This window comes from Mauremys reevesii, linkage group 14 (assembly GCF_016161935.1).
Source record: "Mauremys reevesii isolate NIE-2019 linkage group 14, ASM1616193v1, whole genome shotgun sequence".
NCBI classification, from domain to species: Eukaryota; Metazoa; Chordata; order Testudines; family Geoemydidae; genus Mauremys; species Mauremys reevesii.
In genome coordinates, this window is record NC_052636.1 from 4,551,790 (window position 1) to 4,575,259 (window position 23,470).

Below are 23,470 nucleotides of genomic sequence, written 5' to 3' on the forward strand. Positions count from 1 at the left end.
AAGAAGCAGGGAGATCCTGGTGCCCACAGACCTGTCCTGGCCTCTTTCTTAGCAGCAAAGAAATCAATTTGCCCTTCCAGTGAACAATCTGCTGGAACTAATGGCAGCACAGGGGATGTTTCTAAAGTATTCACCCACCTCTACATTTTAGAACTTACTCTCCTTTTTCTAGTGTAGCACTTTGTATATGAATTAGGCAAAACAAACTACACAGGTAAGAGAAACAAGGGCTTGAGAGAAAGCTTGAACTCGAAACCCCAACAGATGGCCCCCCTGCACTAACCAGTTGCACCCCTGAAGATGTTTTTTAAACATATTTGGGAAGCAGGCAGTTATCAGTCTCTGTGGTTCACACCTTTGCCTGGTAATTGAAAGGCTGCTGGTTCAGACTTAACTCAAGATGCGGCTTTTCAGCGATGAGACTCCAGTACATTTTAACAGGAAGAAAATCTCCTCTATTCTGGCTTTGCCCCATTAGACTCCTTCTGCCCATCTTCTCCCCCTCCCCCAGTCTCTTTCCTTCCCCACTGGGGCCATGCAGAGAGGAGCCCCAGTCAGTCTCTGTCACAGAGAGTCTGTATCCCATAAAGGGAGGGAGGGGTCTCTCTAAAACACTGATAATGGGGAGGAGAGTGGTGTGCGTGGTTAGGGGGAGACAGGATAGAGAACTAACAGTGGGGCACAGAGATTCCCCCAGATTGGGGAGATCCCCTGCTGCCCCCCATCAGCCAGCTGTGAGAAGAACAACTGTGGGGGTGGGGGGGGGTCTCCACATGCTGCCCCCGCCCCAACTGCCAACTGTGGCAATGGGAGCTGCGGGGGTGGAGTCTGCAGGCAGCAGTGCACAGAGACACCCCCGGCCCTCCAGCTTAGGGGCTGCGGGTTGCTTTTGGGCGATGCCCGAGGTAAATTCTGCACCCCTCACCCTCTCCTGCAACCCCTGCCCCAGCCCAGACCCCACACCTGCACCCAACCTCCCTCCAAGAGCCTGCCCCCCACACTGCCTCCTTCAGCACAACCCCCTGACTGAGCCCAGACCCTGCACCCAAACTCTCCCAGAGCCCAACCCCTCTCCCTCCCACAACCAAACTCCTTCCCAGAGCCTTAGGCAGGTGTCTGTGGCAGGTGGGGCAGGACTTGGTCCCATTCTGGGCACCACCAAAAATTATACAAACCTGCCACCCCTGTCCAGCCCAATCTTCTGCTGATGCACCTCAGCCCACACCCATGCAGGGTTTGAAGCTTTCATTGCTTAACTTCCAGGACACGGAGGGATTTCAGCTCCCCTTTGCCCAGAGGGAACCTTCACCCCACTCCTAACCAGGTTCTTGTCCATGGGATCACTGTAGGGGGGCTGGGTCCCTCGGTGTCTTTTCTCTGTCTAGGACAGGCCGGGGTGCAATAACTGGGGGCATCTGAGCACGGAGGACCTTCTGTGGGGCTGCCATTCCCCTTCCCCTTCTGTGGTCCCATCTGCCATTGACTCCAGCCTTTTTTCTATCCATCGTCAGCACCATCTCAAGCCAGCAGCACTCGCCTCAAAAAGACAGAGTCCCGTGGCACCTTACAGACTAACAGACGTATTGGAGCATAAGCTTCCGTGGGTGAATCCCACTTCGTCAGGTGAATGTAGTGGAAATTTGCAGGGGCAGGTATAAGTATGCAGGCAAGAACCAGTCTAGAGATAACAAGGTACTTCAATCAGGGAGGATGAGACCCTCTTCTAGCAGTTGAGGTGTGATCACCAAGGGAGGAGAAACTGCTTTTGTAGTTGGCTAGCCAGGCACAGAATTCCCACTCCATTCATCTGACGAAGTGGGGATTCACCCATGAAAGCTCATGCGCCAATACGTCTGTTAGTCTAGAAGGTGCCACAGGACTCTGTCGCCTTTTACAGATCCAGACTAACATGGCTACCCCTCTGATACTCAAAAAGACAGTGTCCCCTGCTGGGAGTAAATCACTGACCCCTCTCCTCCCTGAGCACTGACTGCCCCTCTGTTTCCTTGCCTCTCAGGCTGTGCAGATGGGACCTTTCCCTCCAGTGCTGGAGGATTCACCCTTCTCATCTACCATTGTCCCAAGCAGCACAGCGGGTGGGAATCTTAAATGTACCGAGGTGACTTAGGAGCAGAACCCACCCCCAGACCTTCCATGCAATTGTCACTTGCCCCTCACTGAGCAGGACTGAAACTGGTGCAGGGAGACTGGTGGGCCACATCCCCTCTGGGCATGAGCAAAGCAGCAGGGTGAAAAAATGATCATGAAGATGCTGGGGATTGAACCCAGGACCTTATACATGCAAAGCATGTGCTCAACCACTGAGCTACATCCCCTAGCAGGTTGTGTTTGCTATGGGTTACACTCAGAGCCCTCCTGTTGCCAGAGCATCCAGTGACCTATAAGCTTCACGAGACGCCCGTTCCCCTCTCTGAGGACCAATCCTGCTCTCCTGGAGGTGACTTGTTCCTGAACTCACAGTGACTCTCAGCCAGCCAGTAAAACAGAAGGTTTATTGAACAACAGGAACACAGGATACGGCCCAGCTTGTGTTCAGAGCTAGGACCCCTCAATCTGGCCTTTCTGGGGGGTTCAGGATGCTTGGATCCCAGCCTAGGATCCCCTGAAACCCACCCCCCAGCTTCCAGAAACGAACTGACTCCACTCCCCACTTCCCTTTTGTCTAGCTACAGCCAGAGGTGAGACCTCCCCTCCCCCAGGCCAGGCTCATGTTACAGCTGCAGACCTGGCTCTGCCTACTAAGCACACAGACAGCCCCTGCTCCATCACACCTCTCCCCACTCCGAGACTGAACTGAGCGGGGTCACTGCCCAGTGACCCGGGGAAGTTCGGGGCCCCCTCTCCGGGACAGCGCGTCCGCTATCAGGTTGGCACTTCCCTTCACGTGGACCACGTCCATGTCATAGTCCTGCAGGAGCAGGCTCCACCTCAGGAGCTTGGCGTTGGCTCCTTTCATCTGGTGCAGCCAGGTCAGGGGAGAGTGGTCGGTGTACACGGTGAAGTGGCGCCCAAAGAGATATGGCTCCAGTTTCTTCAGGGCCCACACCATGGCCAGGGATTCCTTCTCGATGGCCGCGTAGTTCTGCTCCCGGGGTAGCAACTTCTTGCTCAGGTACACGATGGGGTGTCTCTCCCCCTTTTCATCCTCCTGCATCAACACCGCCCCCAGCCCTGTGTCTGAGGCATCGGTAAACACCATAAAGGGCTTGTCAAAGTTTGGGTTTGCCAGAACTGGGCCTCTGAGCAGAGCCTCCTTCAGCGCCTGGAGAGCCTGCTGGCACTGCTCGGTCCAGACCACCTTGTCTAGCTTCCCCTTCTTGCACAGCTCAGTGATGGGGGCGGCTATGGCACTAAAGTGGGGCACAAACCTCCGATAGTACCCCGCCATCCCGATAAAAGCCTGGACCTGCTTTTTGGTCTGGGGAGCGGGCCAATCTCTGATCGCCTCCACCTTGGCCGGTTCCGGCTTTAGGCAGCCGCTCCCCACACGATGGCCCAGGTAAGATACTTCAGCCATCCCCACCTTGCACTTCTCAGCCTTGACGGTTAACCCCGCCTCCCGGAGTCGGTCCAGCACTTGTCTAACCTGGAACACGTGATCCTCCCAGGTCTGGCTGAAGACGCAGATGTCATCAATATACGCCACAGCAAAACTCTCCATCCCCCTCAGCAGCTGATCCACCAGGCGCTGGAAGGTGGCCGGCGCTCCCTTGAGGCCAAAGGGCAGGGTCAGAAACTCATAGAGCCCCAGGGGAGTGATGAAGGCCGATTTCAGCCTGGCATCTGCGTCCAGCGGCACTTGCCAGTAGCCCTTTGTAAGATCCATGGTGGTGAGGCACCGAGCGCCTCCCAGCTTGTCTAGGAGCTTGTCAGGCCTTGGCATGGGGTAGGCATCAGATACGGTGATGGCATTGAGCTTTCGATAGTCCACGCAGAACCGGATCGACCCGTCCTTCTTGGGGACCAGCACCACTGGGGAGGCCCAGGGGCTGGCGGACGGCTGAATCACCCCTAAAGCCAGCATGTCCCTGACCTCCCTTTCCAGGTCCTGGGCAGTCTTCCCGGTAACCCGAAAAGGGGAGCAGCGTATCGGGGGGGGGGGGTGCCCCAGTCTCCACCCGGTGGACGGTCAAGTTGGTGCGCCCAGGCTGGTTGGAAAACAACTGTCGGTACAGTTGCAGCACCCCTCTGATCTCAGCATGCTGAGCCGGGGTCAGCTGATCTGACAGGGGAATCGCCTCAAGGGGGGAACCAGCCTTTGTCCCTGGGAATAGATCCACTAGAGGGTCATCCCCCGGCTCCTCCCAATGTCCACACACAGCCAACACCACATTCCCCCGGTCATAATATGGCTTCATCATATTCACATGGTACACCCGGCGGTGATGAGCCCGGTTCGACAGCTCCACCACATAGTTTACCTCATTTAGTTGCTTGACAACCTTGAAGGGCCCTTCCCAGGCAGCCTGGAGTTTGTTTTTCCTCATGGGGATGAGAACCATCACTTGGTCCCCGGTGGCGAAGGCGCGGGCCCGCGCCGTGCGGTCGTACCAGACCTTCTGCTTCCTCTGGGCTCGGGCCAGATTCTCCCTGGCCAGGCCCATGAGCTCGGTAAGTCTTTCCCGGAAGGTCAGGACATACTCCACCACCGACTCTCCATCGGGAGCGGCCTTCCCCTCCCATTCGTCTCTCAGCAGGTCCAGGGGCCCCCTTACCCGCCTCCCATATAACAGTTCGAAAGGCGAAAACCCAGTAGACTCCTGGGGTACCTCCCTGTATGCAAACAGCAGGTGAGGTAAGTACTTGTCCCAGTCCTGTGGGTGCTGGTGCATGAATGTTTTTAGCATCATCTTTAGCGTCCCGTTGAACCTCTCCACCAGCCCGTTGGTCTGGGGGTGGTACGCTGAGGCCCAGCTGGGTCGGACCCCACATTTCTCCCACAGGGACTGGAGCAGCTCCGACATGAAGTTGGACCCCTGGTCCGTTAAGACTTCCTGGGGGAACCCCACCCGGCTGAAATGGTCATCAGCGCATCCGCCACGGTGTCTGCTTCGGTAGAGGACAAGGCTACCGCCTCGGGGTATCGAGTGGCGAAATCTACCACCACCAGGATGTATTTCTTCCCTGACCGGGTCGCCTTGCTGAGAGGCCCCACCATGTCCATGGCCACCTTCTGGAAAGGGTCTTCTATGATGGGCAAAGGCCTCAGAGCTGCTTTCCCCTTGTCCCGGGCCTTCCCCACCCGCTGGCAGGGGTCACAGGATTGGCAGTACTGCCGGACATGGGTAAAGACCCCAGGCCAGTAAAAGTTCTGTAGCAGCCTCTGCCTGGTGCGCCGGATTCCCTGGTGCCCTGCGAGGGGGATGTCATGGGCCAGGTACAGCAGCTTGTGGCGAAACTTCTGGGGAACCACCAGCTGCCTCCTAATCCCCCATGACTCCACCTCCCCGGGGGGGGGGGCCCATTCTCGGTACAGGAACCCCTTCTCCCACAGGAACCTCTCCTTGCAACCTCTCCTCATGGTCTGCGCTGCATTGAGGTCAGCCCGGTCCCTGGGCTTCTGCAAGGAGGGATCCTTCTGCACCTCGGCCTGGAACTCAGCAGCTGGGACAGGGATGGGGATCTGCTCTCTCTCACCAGCTGGGTCCGAGGCCGCAGCCTCTCTGGGTCGTGTCTCTGGGCGTTCCCTCCCTGCCAGGCACTCGGGCAGAGTACTTTCCCCGTTGTCAGGGTGCAGAGCCCTGCGCCGACTCTGACTACGGGTCACAATCAGGGTACCCCGGGTATTGCCGGGCCAGGTCTCGAGGTCCCCCCCCATTAGCACCTCTGTGGGCAAATGGGGGTGCACTCCCACATCCTTGGGGCCCTCCTTGACCCCCCACTTCAGGTGCACCCTCGCCACGGGCACCTTGAATGGAGTCCCGCTAATGCCCATCAGGGACAGGTAGGTATCAGGCACCATCCGATTTAGGCCCACCACCTCGGGCCGGGCCAGCGTCACCTCTGCGCCTGTGTCCCAGTACCCAGTGACCTTCTTCCCATCCACCTCCAGGGGAACAAGGCACTCGCTCCGGAGGGGCAGCCCCGTGGCCACCCTGTAGCAGAACCTTGTGTCCGGAGCATCCAGCCCCCCAGGGGCGCTGATCTGGGGCCCTCCTCCCTCCTTCCCAGGTGGGATGCTGCCAGCCCCCCTCTCTTGGGCATGTTGCCCCTCCTCCGATTGGGTCTTTACCCAGTCAACCCTCTGCGGGTTGGGTCTGCTCGGTCTGTCTCTGAGCTTGGGGCACTGGGCCCGTATGTGGCCTTGCTGGCCACAGTGGAAGCAGCCCATGTCTCGTGGGTCCCCTCGCGGGGGTCGGGTGGACCTGACGCTGGACGTTCCCCTTTTGTGGGGGTTCTCCAAAGGGCCCCGCTGGGAGGTCCCGTGGTGACTCTCTCTCTGCGTTGAGACAGGCCTGCTCCCTCGAGACTCCTCCCTGCCATCCCCCGCCCGACTGTCCATGTATTGGTCGGCCAGCTGGCCTGCATGCTGCGGGTTCTCCGGCTTCTGGTCCATCAACCACCGCTTCAGGTCGGATGGGCACTGCTCATACAGGTGCTCCAGTACGACTAGGTCAAGCAGGTCCTCTCTAGTTTGGGCCCCAGCCGTCCACTTGCGGGCGTACCCCTGCGCCCGGTTGACCAGTTGCAGGTATGTGCCCTCCCGGGTCTTACGTTGACTCCGGAACCTCTTCCAGTACATCTCCGGGGTCAGCCCAAACTCGCGGAGTAGGGCCTCTTTGAACAGGTTGTAGTCCCGCGCCTCCGCCCCTTTCATTCGGCTGTACACCTCCACGGCGGTGGGGTCCAGTAAGGGGGTGAGGCACCGGATCCTGTCTGCGGGGTCCACCTCGTGCAGCTCGCAGGCGTTCTCAAAGGCCGTCAGGAAGGTGTCTATGTCCTCCCCCTCCTTCCGCCGGGCCAGGAAGTTCTTATCGAAGCTCTTTGTAGGCTGGACCCCCCCCCTCGCTCACCGTAGCCGGGGCCTCCCTGCTTTTCAGCTGGGCCATGGCCAGCTCATGGTTGCGCTGCTTCTCCTTCTCTCTTTCTTCGAATTCGCGTTGCTTCTCTCTTTCCTTGAATTCGCGTTGCTTCTGCTTCTCCTCCAGCTCACGCTGGCTTTGTCTTTCCTCGTATGCCCTCTGTTCCTTACGCTCCTCCATCTCTTTCAGTTTGATCTCTCTCTCCAAGTCCAGCCGCCTGTGCTCCACGGAGGCCGAGCGTCGCCGGGACGATCCTCTGCTGGCCGGGGGGGTCACGGTGCCCTCGGTAGCTGGGCTCCTCCTCCCCCTCCCCCTACGCCTAGGGGTGGGGGGTCCCGAGGAGCCCTCAGTGGCCGGCTGACCACTCCCAGCGGGTCCAGACACTGGTGCCTGTGCTGCATCTGCCCGGCTGCTTCCCTCAGAGACAGGGACCGGTTCATCCCTGCGATCTCTCTCCTCCAGCTGGGCAATCAGCTGGGCCTTGGTGAGCTTCCCATGGCGCAGCCCCCTCTGCTGGCACAGCTCCACCAGCTCACACTTGCGCTTCTGGGAATACATCTTCCTGCTAGCCGCTCGCAGGCCGGGGTGCTCGCCGCTCCCCATGGGTTCCAGGGGGACCCCTAGTGTGCCAGTCCCTGAGGTCACCACCTCTCTGCCAGGGTCGAACTGCAGACTCCTCCGCCCCTGGGATCGCTCGCTGTGATCCCCCGGGGGACCCTGTTACTGCAAAGTCCTGCTCTCTGGCCACACTCGCCCAGGGGTGAATCGCCCCTTCGTTTTACTGCTCCCCAGTCACTTACTGCAGGAAGCGCCGTCCACGGGGTGCAGTCGATCCCACCGCTGCCACCAGTTGTCACGGAGTGTGGGGGAGTCCGGCCCTGCACCCCTCTTCCTGAACTCACAGTGACTCTCAGCCAGCCAGTAAAACAGAAGGTTTATTGAACAACAGGAACACAGGATATGGCCCAGCTTGTGTTCAGAGCTAGGACCCCTCAATCTGGCCTTTCTGGGGGGTTCAGGATGCTTGGATCCCAGCCTAGGATCCCCTGAAACCCACCCCCCAGCTTCCAGAAACGAACTGACTCCACTCCCCACTTCCCTTTTGTCTAGCTACAGCCAGAGGTGAGACCTCCCCTCCCCCAGGCCAGGCTCATGTTACAGCTGCAGACCTGGCTCTGCCTACTAAGCACACAGACAGCCCCTGCTCCATCACATGTTTGCTATGGGTTACACTCAGAGCCCTCCTGTTGCCAGAGCATCCAGTGACCTATAAGCTTCACGAGAAGCCCGTTCCCCTCTCTGAGGACCAATCCTGCTCTCCTGGAGGTGACTTGTTCATACGGGTCACTTTTCAGCAGGGCCAGATTCTATGTGTGGGGCAGAGAGAGTGGCTGCCCTGGTCTCAGGGTGCAGAGATACACTCAGCCCTCTCCCCTGCATTGGGTTGGGGGTGCGGCAATCCCCTGCTGCAAGGTCATGGTGGGGGATGCTGTGAGCAGCGCAACACCTCACCCTGGTGGCAGAAGTGGTGTGTGGAGCTCCAGGTGTTTCTAGGATCTGCTATTTCCACCTGCCTGTAAACTCTAGCTTTCCCCAGCACATTCACTGCGGTGCAGTTGGGTCACTGTTTCCATGGCTGAACAGCAAAGAATGGCTCCCAGTTTCCCTTCTATCGGCAGCAGGATTAGCCTGTGTCGGTGGTTAATGAGGTGGATCTAGTTGTAGATTATTCGTTCCCCACCTTGACAATTCACACAGTCCCTTTCCCAGGCAGATTCCCAGCACCTCAGTGATCCTGGTAGCAGGGTTGGGTCCTGAGATTTTCAGGGTTCTTTTCCCCTCCACCTGCAGTGAACTCAGCTTTTCCCCCATCCCAGACAATCCATGAAATAGCAACAGGGGCATAAAGAAAGAGGGGAGGGAACATCTCACGGCCAGGGCTGGATGTGCCCAGAGCCCCCTGCTTGTCCATTGTTTCCATGGAATTTGGCCCCCTGCTTTGCACAAGGGACAGAGAAAGATCTTGCTGTTCCTGTGTCTGTGCAAAGAAAATTGTGCTTCTGTATGAAAGAGAGGCGGGAAATGGCCCCATGATGGGGCAATAGCCTCAGGATTAAGAGCAAAGGACAATGATGGGAAGGTTCACAATTGACTCAGTAGTTGCATACAAAGGTGCAGGTTTGGCAGTTACACTGGGAAATTCTGGCTCCTTCTCAGGCTCAGGTTGGCCACCCCGGTCTAGGTGTAGAAGTTACAACATTTAAACTTGAAAGAGGGGCCAATTTCCCCATCATTTCACACCTTTACACCCAAACACGATGACTTTCTGAATGAACCCTCCTCGTTCAGCCAGAAGATCTTGGGGTGGATGTAGGAGTCACTGGGTAAAAATCTCTGGACTCTGTTCTGAATCAGGTCAGAGCAGAGGTACCTAGTGATCTAGTCTGGCTGTAAAATCTATAGATCAACACCAATAATATGAAATTAATCCTCAGAAATGGCTGTTCCCCACCCATACCCCAGCAAAGGGCTCTCCAGGGAAGGGGGCTGTTGAGGAAGGGAAGAAGGAAGACGTCCTTCTCCCACTGGAGGAACTGGGCTCTGCGCTTTGGACAGAAAGGAGGGGAAGGAAATGGCCACACGATGGCAGCAGAACCTAAGAAATGAAACACAATAGGCTTATGTCCACACTGCAATGTAACACCCAGGGCTGCCCCATACCAGCTCAGGCTCCCGGGGCTTGGGCTGTGGGGTGGTAAATTTGCAGTGTAGACATCTCGGCTCAGGCTCTGAGACCCCACAAGGCTGGGAGGGAGAGTAGCAAGTAAAAAAGGTAGAACGGCAGTGGAGTATTACCCTGGTCTCAATGGCATTTCTCCATCGGTCTGTCTGCTCTGGGGCAGGGACAATAAAACGTCCTGCTGTTGCCGGCACAAGGCCTGAGGCTACAGCAAACAGTGATTCGTTGCCCGGAGTGCCTCGCTCCAATTAGACACACCAGGGTGGAGAAGCAAAAAAAGGTTTATTTGAGATCTCAAAGCGCAGGATGCTTGGAGGAACACACCTCAGATCAAGCACACCCCAGACAAGCAGCTCTCTGTCTTTATACATGATCTTAGCTAAGCATGTCTATTACCCCCAATGCCCAGCTCCCCCCTCTCCCCCCCTCTTCTCCCTCCTTTTCAGTTCCCATACAGCAAATACATTATGAAGCAGCAATTACTCTAAACAGGTTAGATCATACTTGGCAAAAAACATATTATCTCGTTAGTAACTTTTCTTGACCGGTCATTCTGTTTCACTCCCTTTAGCCAGGTGCAAGCAGGCTGTATAATTGCCTCCTGGTACTGATAACTAGTTGCCACACATTCCATTCTTTCCATCTAGCCTGTGGAGTTAATTAAAGTTTAAACATGGAAGCGGTTCAGACAAGCAGAGGCCTAATACAGGGAGCCTTCATTGGCACTGTCATTTTCCACCCCTCTGTCAACACTGGGTCATGCCTGGTGCCACCAACAATTCCCTCCTTTGAGAATACTCAACAAACCTTTGGCTGAGTGTTCTCATATACTGTGGACAAAACATAATTGAGTTCTATGGAGCTGGGGCTGTCAATGAGAGGGTACATAGGGACCTTCGGGGCACGGGGGGTACAAAGTTTACGGAGGAGCAGTTAGAGAGATTAAACTCTTGGGCAAAGCAAATCTTCAGGTTCTCATACGTATTTGACTCTAATTTGTTAGGGATTCCCCTCCATCCCGCATGTGCCTGGGGAGAAACGGGAGTCAACGAGAGGAGTGTTCCCATAGCAAAGAGCAACATTGTGGCAAGCCCTAGGCCTGGATCCATACTGGGCAAGTGATCCTAAGGCCTAACAATTACAATTCCCCAAATACCCACAAAATTACTACTACTAATAACAAGCAGATTAAAAACAAAAGGGACCAGGCCCACAGGTTAGGCTGGCCCTGTGAAAATAAACACAGCCAACGCTCAGAGTGTTCACGGGGAGTGCGCTGTAACTGTAAGGGGTCACAGGGCATTCCCAGCAGGCCTTACTGTCGCCTGAATAACAGCTTAAGTCCCAGATTGTCGTTGGCAGTCTTCTCCGCAGGTTGGACGGTCCACCGTTCAGGAGCTGGCACTGCTTTCAGACGGGAGTAGTGGATCCAGTTCTTGTATCCCTCGACCTTTGCTGCCGTGTGGGTGATCAGCAGGATGGTGTGAGGTCCCTTCCACTTCTCTTGGAGAGGCTTGTCCTTCCAGGTACGAACGAGAACGGAGTCACCAGGCTGCAGGGAGTGGACAGGGGCATCCAGCGGGAGAGGCTGCAAATCTTTGGTATACCTGTGGAGAGAACAGAGAACAGCAGACAGAGAGCACATGTACTGAGATAAGAAACCGCAGCCTACCTCCCACTCCCCTAACAGAACCGGTGTACCATTCATAGGCCATGCCCTCCCAAACATAATCTCGAAGGGACTAAGCCCTAACCTGCCCTTTGGGAGAGCACGAACTCGGAGCAAAACAAGGGGTAAGGCATCAGGCCACCGAAGAGAAGCCTCTTGGCAGACCTTTGAGAGATGCCGCTTGAGTGTCTGATTAGTACGTTCCACTACTCCACTGGCCTGTGGTCGCCATGGAGTGTGGAGCTTCCAGGTGATCTGTAGAACATCCGAAATCCCCTGAATGACTTGCGATGTGAAGTGTGTTCCATTGTCAGATTCCATCCACTGGGGGAGTCCAAAGCGAGGAATGATCTCCTTGACAAACTTGAGAGCCACTGTTCTGGCAGTGTTGTTTCGGCATGGGAAGGCTTCAGGCCATCCGCTGAATCGATCCACCATGACGAGGAGGTACCTGAACCCTTGGATCCGGGGGAACTCAGTGAAGTCTACTTGCCACACCAATCCTGGCCCTGGGGTAGGTTCCAGAGTGGCTGGTGGCACTGACACTCCTGGTCGAGGGTTGTTCTTTTGACAGACTAAACACTCAGCCTGTACCTGGGAAGCCAGGGGTCTTAATCCAGAGGTTAGAAAATACTTATTCATAAGCTGGGTGAGAGCCTCCCTTCCAGCGTGAGTGGTCTGATGTAGTTTCTGTAGTACTGGCCGTATTAGGCTTTTAGGTAGGAGGATTTTTCCTTCTGTGGAGTGGAGCCATCCCTCCTTTCCTGGAGCCCAAGGAGTCGGCCAGATTCCTTTCTTCACGAGAGTACTGAGGGGCTGGGAGCTCACCCACTGATGGGATGAGGGCATGCACATGGGCCTCCTCAGCTTCCAATGGTTCCAGGGTGGCAGCCCGCTTGGCTTCCCTGTCGGCCCTGGCGTTGCCCTTGGCTACGTCCTGGTCTTCTCGTTGATGAGCTTTGCAGTGCACCACTGCTACCTCTGAGGGGAGCTGCACCGCTTCCAGAAGCCGGAGAATCTGTGTCCCATGCTTGACTGGGGACCCCTGAGCTGTAAGCATTCCCCTTTGTTTCCACAGACCAGCGTGAGCATGTAGCACTCCAAAGGCATATCTGAGTCTGGACGGCTGGAGTACTGGGCATCTATGATTTCTAAACAGTCATGTTCCTGCTCCTCTGTTTCTGGTAACATAGTGGCTGGGTTGAGGGAGGGGCAGGTCTGCAGGGTAACTTCAGGATTTTCTAGGAGTTTAGCCTGGTACCGAGCTACCCGAGCTTGCGTGAGCCAGAGACCACCCTTAGTGTCCAGCAGGGCTTGAACCATATGAGGGGTATACACCTGCACAGTCCCCCCCCAAAGTCAGTTTCTCTGCTTCACGAAGCACTAGGGCAGTTGCCGCGACAGCTCGCAGGCAAGCTGGCCACCCCTTGGCAACTTGATCCAGTTGTTTAGAGAAATATGCCACAGGACGTTTCCAAGTGCCTAATAATTGAGTAAGCACTCCCAGGGCTACTCCTTTTCTTTCATGCACATACAGTTGAAACGGCTTAGAAAGGTCAGGCAGGCCGAGTGCCGGGGCTTCCATTAGCTTTCTCTTTAATACTTTAAATGCCTTGTCAGCTTCTGAGGACCAGTGAAAGGGGTCGTGATCCATTCCCTTAACACATTCATACAAGGGCTTAGCCCACAGTCCAAACTCTGGGATCCATATTCTGCAAAAGCCTGCCATGCCCAGAAAAGCCCTGAGCTGTTTACGATTGCTTGGGACAGGAATCTGACAGATTGCTTCCTTCCTTTCATTTGAAAGCTGTCTCTCCCCCTGTCTTATGTGAAATCCTAAGTACTGTACTTCTGAGAGGGCAATTTGAGCCTTGCTCTGAGCTACCCGGTATCCTCTGAGTCCAACAAAGTTCAGGAGGCTCACAGTGGCGTGGAGGCAAGGGGTTAATCCCACCGCCCCTATTAACAGGTCGTCAACATACTGCAGGAGGAGAATCCCGTCCGGAGTATTCCACTCCTCCAGGTCTTTGGCCAGAGCCTGGCCGAACAGCGTGGGGGAGTTCTTAAATCCTTGGGCTAACACAGTCCAGCAAAGCTGCCTTTTAACCCTTCGGTCGTCTTCCCACTCGAAGGAGAAAATCTCCTGAGATTGTGTGTCGACCGGAATTGTGAAGAAAGCATCTTTCAGGTCTAGGACTGAAAAGTGGGTGTACTGCCCTCCTATAGATGCCAACAGTGTATATGGGTTTGGAACAAGGGGGTGCAGAGTCTTAACCCGTTCATTAACTGCCCTCAGGTCCTGGACCAGCCGATAGGTGCCATTGGGCTTTCGAACAGGCAGGATGGGGGTGTTCCAGGCTGACTGACATTCTCGCAGTACCCCGTACTTCAGAAACTGATTTATAGTTTCCTGCAGCCCTTCTCTGGCCTCCCTCTTGATCGGATACTGCTTGATCCGCACCGGACCTTTTCCTGGCAGGAGCTGAACCTTAATGGGGGTGTGATGTACTGCCTTTCCTGGGACCCCCGATGCCCATACTAGAGGAAAAACCTGGTCCTCCCACTGGCTCCACTCTGGGGCTTGCATGGCTGAGGGCTCAACTACAAGAGTCATTATCCAGGCATTCTCTGGGGGCAGGGTGAGAGTGATTTCATCTTGGGTGAAGTGCAGGGTGGCACCTAAGCGACAAAGCAGATCCCGTCCCAGTAGAGGCGTTGGGCAGTCGGGGAGGTAAACCAGCTTGTGGGAGAGAGTTCTGTCTCCCAAAGCACATTCTGCTGGGGCATACACTGGACATTTGATTCCTTTTCCTGTAGCGCCGACCACAGTGAGGGAATCTGCCACAGGCAGCTGGAGGGGTTGATTTACAGCGGTTCGAGCTGCTCCAGAGTCTACTAAAAAGTCTATTTCAGAATTTCCCACCCGCATTTTTACTCGGGGTTCCGGGGGCAGGATAGTCCGTCTCCCCTGACACCCCTAGTCTTGATTCTCTGCTGCCATCATAGGGGTATCTTCCCTCTCGGGGCACTCATTTTTCCAGTGTCCCTCCTTCCGGCATATGGCACACTGATTGCGACCCAAACGCCTTTCCTGTGAGCCAGGGCGCCCACGTCCACGACCTCTCATTCCCCGGCCCCTTCCACCACCTTCCTGAAACTTCCTCTTGTCACTGGCCTGTACTGCTGCAACCATCATCTTCACTTGCCTTTTTTCCTTCTCTCCCTCTCTAAGGCTGTAAACCTTGTTTGCAGTTTCCAAAATCTGTGCCACAGACATGCCCATCAAATCCTCCTTTTTCTGCAATTTCCTTTTAATGTCAGGGGCAGCACGGCTGGTAAAGATACCTTTTATAATTGCCTCAGTTGCTGCATTATCAGGGTCTGCGTTAGTGTTTTGCCGAATGGCATCCCGGATGCGCTGCAGAAAAGCGACCGGACTTTCCTTAGGCTCCTGTATGAGCTCATAAGGTTTGGCCCAATTGTTATGGCGAACAGCTGAGCGTCGGAGTCCTAGCAAGAGCAGCTCCTTGTACACAGTGAGGCGGGTCTGACCATTAGGCTCATTAGGATTCCACCTAGGATCTGCTAGGGGGACCATATTGGCAGGAGTGGCAACATTAGCTGGATCCCGATCATGCCTTAGTTGTGCTTCTTCTCTTGCCTTAGCTATAACCTGATTCCTCTCCACTTCAGACAACAGGGTCCTCATAAGGATATTACAGTCATCCCAGTCAGGCTTGTGACTGGCAAAACATCCCTCAAAAACCGAAATAAACTTGCTGGGATTCGTGGAGAATTCCCCTGCCTGTGCCTTAAAGGCTGCTAAGTCCACTGGGTTAAAAGGCACATGTGAGTAAACTAGCATAGTAGTGGCCCGGCGCCCCTCTGCTCCCGGGCGAGCCACCACAGTCTCAGTAATCAACGGATAAAATCCCACTGAAGGAGCAATCTCTGAAACCTGAGGCACCTGGTCTTTATACGGTGGGGGTGTAGGAGCCGAAGGGGACACCGACTCTGCCATTACAACCGGGGAGGGGTTCGGGGAACTAACAACAGTGACTGCCGAGCCTGTCGGAGTCAGATTACACTCTTGCAACAGATCTGACCTATCTCTCAACAACATAAACAACTGTGCATACATAAATTCATTCCACTTATTCATTCGCTGACAAAACAAAGCTAATTGAAGGATCGTGTTGTAATTAAGTGATCCCTCCGGTGGCCACCTTTCCTGGCCCTCTAGCTGATACTGAGGCCAGTTTACTGTACAGAATCTTTTCAGTTTACTTTTAGTCAATGGATCTTTTTCAAACACTTTCCAATTCATCAGAATGCATTCTAAGGGTGTACACCGTACCCTGCCTGTACTCTGTCCCTGCCCCATACCTATGGGAAGACACTGGGCGTCCCCAGGTCTTAACAGGCAAACAAAAGGTTAACAGCACTGGACTGTTCCTACCTTATTCACGAGACCGGTTCCCCACCGTCGCCCGCAGCTGCTTCTCCACTATCTGAGCGCGTTGCACCGTAGTGCCCTCCGGGGTCGACCACACCGCGTCTCCGCCGAGGCCCCCGATGAAGTCACCGGTGCGTGCTGGGCATCGGTCGTCGCCGCAATCCGTCGACCTCCAGGAGGGGTCCGGGCAAGGCTAAATTTAGCCTCAAGCCCACCCAGGGACGCCAAAACTGTTGCCGGCACAAGGCCTGAGGCTACAGCAAACAGTGATTCGTTGCCCGGAGTGCCTCGCTCCAATTAGACACACCAGGGTGGAGAAGCAAAAAAAAAAGGTTTATTTGAGATCTCAAAGCGCAGGATGCTTGGAGGAACACACCTCAGATCAAGCACACCCCAGACAAGCAGCTCTCTGTCTTTATACATGATCTTAGCTAAGCATGTCTATTACCCCCAATGCCCAGCTCCCCCCTCCCCCCCCCTCTTCTCCCTCCTTTTCAGTTCCCATACAGCAAATACATTATGAAGCAGCAATTACTCTAAACAGGTTAGATCATACTTGGCAAAAAACATATTATCTCGTTAGTAACTTTTCTTGACCGGTCATTCTGTTTCACTCCCTTTAGCCAGGTGCAAGCAGGCTGTATAATTGCCTCCTGGTACTGATAACTAGTTGCCACACATTCCATTCTTTCCATCTAGCCTGTGGAGTTAATTAAAGTTTAAACATGGAAGCGGTTCAGACAAGCAGAGGCCTAATACAGGGAGCCTTCATTGGCACTGTCATTTTCCACCCCTCTGTCAACACTGGGTCATGCCTGGTGCCACCAACACTGCTGCATTCGTTATTTCAAAGGGCGGTTTAGGATTTTCATTCTCACACACGGTGCACAAAGCAGGACTCAACCCTCAGCGTAAACTAAACGAGCTGCCCACAGACTCTGGCAGCCACAATGAGCATTTGGTGTGAGAGCTCAGACCTGCCCCTGTCCCACAGGGACGGGGTCATCTGTGAGGGGACTGGGCCACTGACCTACCAGCTCCTAACTCCCAAACTTTCAGTAACTCTATCCTCAGTGCCTGGGAGTGTAATTTAAACCATCAAAAGAGTCATAGTGGGCTAGACCATAGTCTGGACTTTGGGTCTGGAAAAGAGCTGGCACAATCCATAGACCAGGTTGTTATATAACATGCACATGGATTTTAACCCTTCACATACAGTAATGGGAAAGTTCTTGGTTCAGGCTTGTAACAGTGATAGAATAAACTGCAGGTTCAAATCAAGTCTCTGGAGTCAATCCACAGCTGGGATGGGTCATTCAGTCCTTTGTCTAGAGCTTCAGTTTGTAGCAAAGTCTCTCCAGAGGTATCAAGCAGGATTGGAGACAAGATGGAGATGAGGCATCAGCCTTTTATAGTCTCTTGCCATGTGGTCTTTGCTTTCTTTGTCCCAAGGACACTCTATCCAGCACGTGGCATAGAAAAACCTTAGAGTTCTGTCCATAGGCAGGTCCCTGCAGACCTTGCTGAGTTACAAGGCGTATCTGCCTTCTCTCAGTGGGTCAATTGTATAGCTGATGGTCCTTAATGGGCCATCAAGCAGGCTAGGCAGAACTGACACCAACTTATCTGGGGTGTTCCCCTGAAGCAGAGCACAAGTTTGAAATATGGACAGAACAGAGCCAATACTTATAACGTCAACTACAAAAATGATACACATCTAGAGATGGCATCATTATAATCAGCCAATCAGAACCTCTCCATAGACCCCTTACACGACAACCTTTCTACAATATTGGCTGCAAATATAGAACAGTGGTCGCAACGGTGATCTGTACACTTACAGATTATGTCAATAACGTCACAGGAGGTGACACGGCATCAGCGAGACTGATAGTGGAATACTGCCTCCAGTTTTGGTGTCCTCAATTGAAAAAGATGTTGTGAAACTGGAGCTGGGGCAGCAAAGAGCCACCAAATGTCCTGAGGGCTGGAGAAAAATGCCTTCTAGTGAGCTATTGAAAGAGCTCAACCTGTTTAGCTTATCAAAAGAAGATTGAAAGGTGACTTCATTGAAGTGTTGAAGTGCCTTAATGGAGAGAAAAGATTGGGTATTAAAGGGCTCTTTAATCTAGCAGAGAAAGGAATAACAAGACCCAATGGCTGGAAGGTGAAAAGAGACAAATTCATATTACAACTAAGGCACAAATATTCAACAGCGAGGATGATTCATCACAGGAACAAGCTACCAAGGAAAGTGGTGGATTCTCCATCTCCTGATGTCATTTCATGAGGACTAGATGCCTTTCTGGAATGTGTTTGCCCCCAAAGTAGCTATTGTGTCGTACAGGAGGCCTGTGATATGCAGGGGGTCAGATTAGATGCTCTAATGGTCTCTTCTGGCCATAAAGTTGACTAATTTCTGAAAAACTGAGTGTAGCATTGTGAGCAGCGTCTGATGTTTCCCTGTCTAGCCGGCTTGCTGCCTAGAACGAACGCTCCTCGAGTGGGGTGATCCACAGGGAGTAGCTCAAACCTGCAAAGTGCCTGGCTAGGGGCAGGACATTAGCCCAGCAGGGGAGGGGTGTGGCAGTGACATCACAAAGGCCTTTTGCAGGACCTCAGCCTATTGGTCCAAGGTGGTGGGGAGGTGGTGACCTCACAGAGAGATGCTGACATCAGCCAGGCAGGACAGGGGCGAGGGGCCAGGGAAACCTCAGAGACCCTGTGGCTTTGCTCCAGCAAGTCTCCTTCTCCAGGTCTCTCTTTGAGGACTGAGGGAGTATTCGGGTTCACGGACGTGAGCGCCAGGAGGAACCTCTTTCGAGTTTTCTCCTTCCCTTTTAGTGATTTTACTAGAAAACAGCCATCCCTGTTTAGAAGGTAAGAGCCTCCTGGAGGTTTGAAACCTGTTCAGTCTGATCCATGGGGTGACAGTTGAATTCTAGGCATGGAAAACACGAGCTTAAGGAGGCAGAATTTTTTTACGCACCTAGGATTTTGGCCCTTAGAATCATGGGACATTGGGGTTTGTCCTTTTTGTTTCACCTTTTCCTCCATCCATCCCTCTCTCCTTTCTCTTCGTCTCTTGCTTCCTTTGTCCTTTCTCCTGTTCCCCTCCCAACACCAGGAGAGGAGTGTGTGTGTGTGTGTGTTGCGGGGGAGTGCTCTGCAGCTCCCACTGTGGGAGGTCCACCCAAAAATGTGAGGCTGAAATAGTGCTCAGGCAGTCAGGGCCGGATTAACCTTCTGTGGGTCCTGGTACCAAACATATTTGTAGGCCCCTATGTAGTCACTGTGGGCTCCGAGTGTGGGCCTGGTGGGGCAGTGCCATTGGTGCCATAGCATACCCAGTACTGAACCTCAGAGACTTTTTTCATTTTGATCACACACCCCTACATGACTATATGCATTGCCCTATACAGCTCCCTCAGCCCCCGGGTTTTCTCATTGAGCTGTGCACCCATGTGGGTTTACCAGTGTCCACAGTGAGCAGAACTTTCATAGTGATCAAGGAAACTCCCCACAGATTTATCTCCTTCCTCATTCAGACCTTCTCTAGCCATGTCTCCAGTACCCCCCACGTCACCAGTCACGTCATGTGGTTCTAGTCTCAGCTCAGAGTTCTAAAGCCAGCAGACACCTGATCAGTTCTGACAGATCCCCCCCTCAGCCCCCATCCTGCCATGTGAGCCAGCCACCTGCAAACACCATCTCCCCAAAGTCAGGACTTAGCCCTTGGGAATCTGAAGCCACCAGCCTCTCTCCCTCTGCTCCCATCTACATGCTAGTCTGCTACCTGGTCACCACCACCTCTCCCCATATTTGTTTCCTTTCTACTTTGGACATGCTCCCACCCAGCTGGAAGCTCCCTCTGCCAGCCTGACCTGCTCCCTCTTTCCCTGCTCCCCCTGACATTCCTGTCCTACTGGTGACCTCTGTTCCTTGAGGTGAACTCCAGTGTCTTTAGCTGCTCTAGCTTAATGGCCCCAGTAGTCACAGAGCCACCTGCAGCTTCTCTGGCTACAGCCATGGGGCCAGTTCCCAGAGGCCAGCCGTAGCCAGCTGCAGCTACTAGCCGCAGGAGGGGTGGCAATGCCAGGGCTGAGCCTGCTTGAACCTTGCAACGTTACTGACAAGGCTTGTCTGTGTTCTTTTGTTTATCTCATTGTTAGGTGTGAGAAGTATAAACTGTTCAATAGGTTCAATGAGTTGGTTAATAAGATGTTTATGAAGTAAATCACTGGCTTTAAAATAAGATCCAATCTGGAGCATATGAACTATTGACCCCTGGACTCCATCTCTGAGAGGGGACTTGTTTACCATCAGGACACAGGCTCAAACCAGTCCAAACCGGTTTTTCCCGCCAAAACCAGCCCTCAGCGTTCCATCTCCTCAGCACTTTTCCCGCCACAGAAGTGATATAAGGACGTGCTCAGCGCCTGCGCGGGGCCGTCCCCCCCCCCAGCGACGGCCCCTCCACGGTCGGGTCTTCCCAGCGCTCCCGAGCCGGAGAGTGAGGAGCCCCCTGGGTCCCGCCGTGAGACTGAGGAACAGGAGGCCTGTCACCCCCATTCCTGCCGTCTTTCCTCCCTGGTGTCCAGCCTCCCCCGGAGCCCCCGGGGAGTGAGAGACCCCGGGGGGGGGCACTCGGGCTGGGCAGGAAAGTGACTCTGCCCCGGGGAACCTTGAGAAGCCTCAGAGCTGCCTCAGCCCCAGTGGGATTTGGGGGGCAGAGACTGGGGCCTGGCGGGGATCCTGTGGTGTGGGGGAGATGGGGGTGTCAGGCAGGGAGGGGAGAAGCTGGAGTTGTAGGGAGGGGAAGGTGGGTGGGACACGGGGGGCGGGTTTGAACTGTCTCTGGGCAGCCAGGAAATTCCCCGGGGGGGCGGGAGTGGGGGCGGGGGAAGGGGGGAGGGAGGTTAATTGGATCCTGTCCCTGTTTGTGCCACTTGCCTCTCGCCCCCGATACAAATTCTCTCTAGTTCTGCCCCTTTTCTCGCTCAGTGTCTCACACGGGGCTATAAAATCTGGGGCGATTCCCCCCTTTCCCCTCCAATGATCAGCTCTCCCGTCCCCCCCCGATTTCCCCCGTTCTCCCCATGAGTCTCAAACGTCAGTTTAAAATCTTCTCTAGTGAGGGGCATTTTCCCACCCATTTTATCTGCAGCGATTTGTCCTTGTTTAGGTGGGAAATTGTTGCCCTGAGTCATTCCCCAGCACATGGCTGCCCCTGGCGTGGGGGTGGGATGGCTCAGTGGTTGGAGCACTGGCCTGCTAAACCCAGGGCTGGGAGCTGACTCCTTGCGGGGGCCATTTGGGGATTTAGTTGGGGATTGGCCCTGCTTTGAGCAGGGGGTTGGACTAGACACCTCCTGAGGTCCCTTCCAGCCCTGATAGTCTAGGAGGTGCCGGGTCTCTGCCAGGGCAGGGCAGGGGGCAGGGGGAGCTGGAGCCGGGTCGCTTGGATGGACTCTGGCTGGGAAGGTGCAATTCCTCCTCCCGGCCAGCGGGGGGCGGCGCTGCGGGAGCCACGTGAGCTGCCTCCTGGCCCTGCTGCTGCTCCTGCTCTTTGGAGCTCTGGCCCTGGGGCTCCTGCTGCTGCCTGGTGGGTGCCCGGCTGCCTCCTGCCGCTCCCAGCCCCCCCCCCCCCGTGTGAGTGTCTGCGCCCCTCCCCCGCCCAGAGCCCCCTGCCTGCAGCCCCCCGCCGCAGCCAGCCCCTGTCACCCTCCCCAGCCCCTGTCTGCACCCCTGCCCTGCCCCTATTGCACCCCTGCCCCGCCCCCAGCCCCTGTCGGCACCCCTGCCCTGCCCCCATTGCACCCCTTGCCCTGCCCCCAGCCCCTGTCTGCACCCCTGCCCTGCCACCCCATTGCACCCCTGCCCTGCCACCCCATTGCACCCCTGCCCGCACCCCTGCCCTGCCACCCCATTGCACCCCTGCCCTGCCACCCTCCCTGCCCCCAGCCCCTGTCTGCACCCCTGCCCTGCCACCCCATTGCACCCCTGCCCCCATCCCCATTGCACCCCTGCCCTGCCACCTCCCTGCCCCCAGCCCGTCTGCACCCCTGCCTGCCCCCACCCCTGTCTGCACCCCTGCCCTGCCACCCCCTTGCACCCCCTGCCTGCAGCCAGCCCCTGCCTACAGCCACCTCCTGCTCCCAGCTGCTCCCCCTGTGTGAGGGTCTGCACCCCCCCGCTCCTCCCGGCCCACAGCAGCCCCTGCCACCCTCCCCCGCCCGCAGCTTCTGCCGCCCCCCCGCCTCCAGCCAGCCCCTGTCTGCACCCCCTGGCCAGAGCCAGCCCCTGCCATCCGTCCGGCCACAGCCCCTGCCACCTCCCTTGCCTCCTGCCACAGTCCCTGCCCCCTGCTTTCCCCCGACCCCTGCCACAGCCCCTTTCCCCGCCACAGCCTGTCTGCACCACCTGCCCACAGCCAGCTCCTGTTGCAGCCAGCCTGTGTCACACTCCCTGCCTCCAGCTAGCCCTGCCCCACGCCCCTGTCTGCAGCCAGCCCCATGGCCACTGGTGCCCTGCAGTTCCCAGGGCACTAACCCTGCACACCTGCTTCAATGGGGGGGGGCAGGGAGCAGCTGGGACCCACACCTGTGCACACCCAAGGGTGACCAGACAGTGAGTGTGAAAAATCAGGACAGGGGGTGAGGGGTAATAGGATCCTATATAAGAAAAAGACCCCAAAATTGAGACTGTCCCAATAAAATTGGGACATGTGGTCACCCTAGCACACCCCAGGGAGTGGCTGGGATCCACACATGGGAAATGGAGCTCATTTCTAGTTCAGGCCCATCTTTGTAAAAAAGAACTGTAGGTCGGGTTAACATACATCTGTATTTTCCCAGAGATGTCAGGCTTTTAGGTTCTTAAATCGCTGTCTGGGTGGTAAATTTTAAAAATTCCTCCCGGGAAAATACGGACGTATGGTAACCCTATTGGTACAAAAAATCCATACTGTGGCACATCTCTTAAATCAGAACTTTTTATAGGGAACTGGTTGTTAAGATTTTCGCAGCTCATCACTGGAAGGGAGGCGCACGTGTCCCCCGTGGGGACTGCCTAGACCCCGTTTCCCAATCCCAGTTGTTGCCCCCTAACTACCAACACAGTTGCCCCCAACCATCAGTTGCCAGTCACCCGCCCATCCCCCACTGCTGCCCCCTTCCTTTATCCAGGGAACTTTCAGCTCCCCCTCCCACTCCCTTTTAATCAGCTCCTCAAAGGGCTCCCTGCTGCCCATGGGAATGGTGGGGGTGGGGCAGCCATCACTTTGTGTTATGTATTGGACAGTCGTATAAAATCCAGTCCAACAGTCCCCCTTTTCCACTAGTTCGTTAACAGCAATATAAAATCCCCTCAGATCTTGGTGTTTTTCTCTCATGTTATCAAATACGCAGTTTGTGGCACATTTTCTGTGCAAATCTCAAAGATTCATATAAAATAACCTGAACGTTTGCACCACTGCTCTCTAGTTGTCTGTTTCTAATTGAATATGCCCTGAGATTTCCCCCTGTCTCTCTAGTTATAAAATACCAAGAAAATCTCAGATT

At 55.1% G+C, this 23,470-nt stretch overlaps 1 protein-coding gene and 1 non-coding gene across 2 annotated transcripts in view; both read right to left on the reverse strand.

The window, feature by feature from the left end:
• Positions 1–23,470, reverse strand: part of LOC120381416 (zinc finger protein 271-like) — a 1,091,725-nt gene that overhangs the window by 612,555 nt on the left and 455,700 nt on the right. The window lies entirely within an intron of this gene.
• On the reverse strand, positions 2,265–2,336 carry TRNAA-UGC. Its single transcript has one exon. It is a non-coding gene; the product is annotated as a tRNA-Ala (tRNA).